This window comes from Arachis ipaensis, chromosome B05 (genome assembly GCF_000816755.2).
Source record: "Arachis ipaensis cultivar K30076 chromosome B05, Araip1.1, whole genome shotgun sequence".
Classification (NCBI taxonomy): Eukaryota; Viridiplantae; Streptophyta; class Magnoliopsida; order Fabales; family Fabaceae; genus Arachis; species Arachis ipaensis.
Window position 1 is genome coordinate 51,970,452 of NC_029789.2, and position 3,958 is coordinate 51,974,409.

Genomic DNA, 3,958 nt, shown 5'->3' on the forward strand with positions numbered 1-3,958 from the left:
ACCAAACTTAAAGCTTGCTTGTCCCTAAGCAAGTACTGGAACAAGAGAATGATGAATGGAATATCCAGAGGAATGAGTCATTCTTGTGGAAGTCATATTACTGATTTTATGGTGGTTTCATGCATAGCAACTTAGGTTCATTTCATTACTGGCTTTCAGACCTTTATCATGTCCCTAAACACTTACTTTGTTTATATCTCATGAGACTTTTATTCATTGATCCTTTTATTGTTATTTCAAGGGTTATTTGTGTTATTTAGGCTAAGTGCTCTGTAAGGGGGCAACTCTTTAAGATAAGCTTTCAGCCAACACTCCCGAATCAGTTGGTTCAAGGTGCTAGGTGTTGAAGCACCCCTAAGGACTTACTCCCTCAAGTCTCTCCCCCATACATACACACCACAGGCATATAGTTTATTTATTTTCTTTTCTTGAGACCTTGGTGTCCAGCACCTCTTTGGGTTACTAAATGCTCTGTAGTGAGGGTTACTCTTGATAATGGATTTTCAGCTGATAATCCCGGGTTAGTTAACCCAAGTTACCAAGTGATAAAGCACCCCTAAGAGCTTATTCATCCAAGTAGATCCCTCACACAGGAGCACCATAGACACTTGCCTCAAGCTTAAAACCATTGATGCCTAGCCTTATTGCTTACTCTTTTTCTTTTGTTTTTCACTTCCATTGTTCTTTCCCTTTTCTCTTCTTAGGATCTTGTTATTAACTTAGTCTCATGAGTATATCCAAAGTCAAGTATTCAGGATAGATAGTTGTCCTCCTAACCTTATGGTTGAACCAACTTAGCTAACTTATGACTACCCCAAAGATTCATGAATGCACCTCCACATTAATGGAAAAACAAGAATGCAAGGTCCCTGTGTTAAGTGAAATTGCAAAAAAGGAAGAGGTGGTGAAAGTAGTGGAACCTGAAACTGCTCTTGAGGTGATAAAGGAACATGAACATTCACAACCCTCACAAACTTCCCTTGAATCTGTGATCGAAAAATATGAAGAGGAGATGAAGAAATGTTGGGAAGATCAACAAACCTCCTCCATGATAGAGCTATTAAAACAAATGTTGAGTGTAAAAGAGGAAGTGGAGGAGCAAGAAAGTGAGGAAGTCATTCCAGAAAATTTACACTCAAGTGAGGAAGAGTTCATGGAATCACCGATTCAAAAGGCTCTGGATGAATACAAAACTCCAATAATCACACAGCAACCAAGACTTGGATTCAAAGAAGTGAAGGCAACTAACAAGAGCACCAATCCTGTCCCTAATCCAGGAAGCAAGATCAATCAAGCCATTTGCAAAAGGAAGCTTGCTGAGGAAAAGCCAAGGCAAGGGACAGTAGCTGAAACTTCTCCTCCTTTGAAGTCATTTCTCTTAACAAATTGGAAGAAGAGGAAGAAAGTAAAGAAAAGGTAGACAGTAGGTACATTTCTTTTCCTTGCTTTGTTTAAATTTCAATAAATTGGCATATGGTTACATTCTAAGTTTGGTGTTGCCATGCAACAAACTGTTTTCCATCTTCATGGATGATTGCATCAATTTTACATGAAAGTGACACACCAAGATTCTAAGTTTGGTGTGCCACCTATTTTTCTATGCAAATCAATCCAGCAACATCACTTGTCTGCATAATCATATTGCCTTTTACAGTGTTATTTTTCTTCTTAGTTGGATTATTTTTGTTTTCCCTTTGTTTCATTTATTTACTTGTTTTTAATGCTTCCCTTCATTAACTGTTTTTGTTAATACATCACCAAGACACCCTTATTCATAACAGACTCTTCATTTGGTGATTGTATTTAACATATAATAGTTTCTTTTGTTTAGTTTTAGTTCAAATAAATTGACATATGGTTGCATTCTAAGTTTGGTGTTGCTATGCAACAAAATTTAGTTCCAATTCTTACAAGATACTTGCATTAATTCCAAGTGAAAGTGTCACACTAAGTTTGGTGTGCCACTTATCTTTTATGCAAAGTATTATGCTCACCTTCTTAAGTTTGCAATCACAATGTCTCTGTATCTTGTGCCTTGATTATTATCTTTAATTTTGCTTGCTTGAAACGCATGTACTACTAACATTCCTTGTGTAAGACATTCATGATCCATCTTAGCCCTATAGCCACGGTTCTAATTGTTGCTTGAGGATGAGCAAGCATTCTGAGTTTGGCAAGGGAAGGAGGAAGAATAGAGGAAAAAGGACAACAATAATGAAGATGAACTACAAGGTTGTAGAGTTCTTTTTTTTTTTCCTCATTTGTTTCAAGCACTATAAACTGCATGATTGTCTTTACCTTCTCTGTATGCATGTGTGTATGAAAAGGCATAGACTGATTTCTAAATTGCAACATGGTGCTGTGCCATTGTGATTACCAACTTGAGTTTTGTGAATTCAAAAGCAGTAAAGCATCATGATCATAAACAAACAAGGAACTAAAGAAGAGTTTAGCATGTGCATACAAGTATTGGAAAGCTAGTATGATTAATTGTTGCTCAATTGCTTTGGATTTTATTTAATTGAAGTTTTCATCTAGTACAGTCTGTGAAATCTTTTGAAAATCATGAAAACCTTGAAGAAGCAAATACAATTAAAGCAAGAAAAGTAAAAGGGAAAGAATGAGAAAGCTGAAGGCTCTGAGTACCAATGGCAATTTATTTGTTAAGTACTTGTGGTGTTTATGTATCAAGCCAAATGCTTGAAAACCTTGAAAACAGAAGTCAAGGCTAGGCTCAAAGTGCAAAAGCACTCCCTCAAAGCTCAAGGCTCTGAGCATCAACGATTAGAGAGTCAAGAAAAGATCCCTGGGCACCAAAAGTTTGCGCCAACGTTAGCCCCTAACTTTGTGGCTAACGTTGGCATGAGAAAAACACCCCCTGGCCACCAAAAGTTTGCGCCAACGTTAGCCTCTAACTTTTGGGCTAACGTTGGCACATGAATAATACAAAGGGGGAGCAAAAGTTTGCGCCAACGTTAGCCTCTAACTTTTTGGCTAACGTTGGCGCCATGAGTGTGCAAGGGGTATACTTCCAACAAGAATAACTTGAGCTACAGAGCTCCAAATGAGGTGATTCAAAAAGCAATGGAAAGTAGGAATTAAGAGCTTTCCAAGAATATATGGCACTGCATGGTGGACACTAAAATTAAGGGAGAAAACTGCCCCGCAATAAGCACAAATGAACATGGTGGCAACCGGCAGTGAGGCCAACTGACCTCTGCACCTTCGACAGAGTGTAACTCGAGCTGTAGAGCTCCAAATGATGTGCTCCCAACGGCATTGGAAAGTAGACATCCAGGGCTTTCCAACAATGTATAATAATATGGGGTGGACAATATGTTTGAGCCTCCAGAACTGGCGTTTTCGACCACGTTTGAGGCAAACGTTGCCTCAAACGCTGCACACCAAAGCCAGCAACCTTGTCCTCTTCAAATGAGCATAACTTGAGTTGTAGATGTCCAATTGAGGTGATTCCAATTGGGTTAGAAAGCTGACATACAGAGCTTTCCAACCATATATAATAGTCTATAGTTGGCATGAAATTGGCAACGTTGATAAGAGGACAAAGTAGCACCCCACACATGCACACAAGGGGGCCAACGTTGGAGCAAAAGTTTGACCCCTAACTTTTGCCCCAACATTGGTATCAGCAAGGAAGGGTGCTGATGTGAAAAGTTGGAGCAAAAGTTAGACCCTAACTTTTACTCCAACTTTTACTCAAGCTTTCATGATTCCAACCCGGTTCAATTCGGTTCTTCTCCAAACTCCAAGAGCAATCAACCAAGGCCTCTATCAACCCAATTCCATCAAGAGCAAGAGCCCAATTGTCATCACTCAAATGCACAAGAGATAGATAAAATAGGAATTTTATTTAATTGTACTTTGTTTTGAATTTCATTTTTATTTTGTAAAAATGCCTATATAAGGCATCATTCTCATTTTAGAAAGGGGCCCGAAT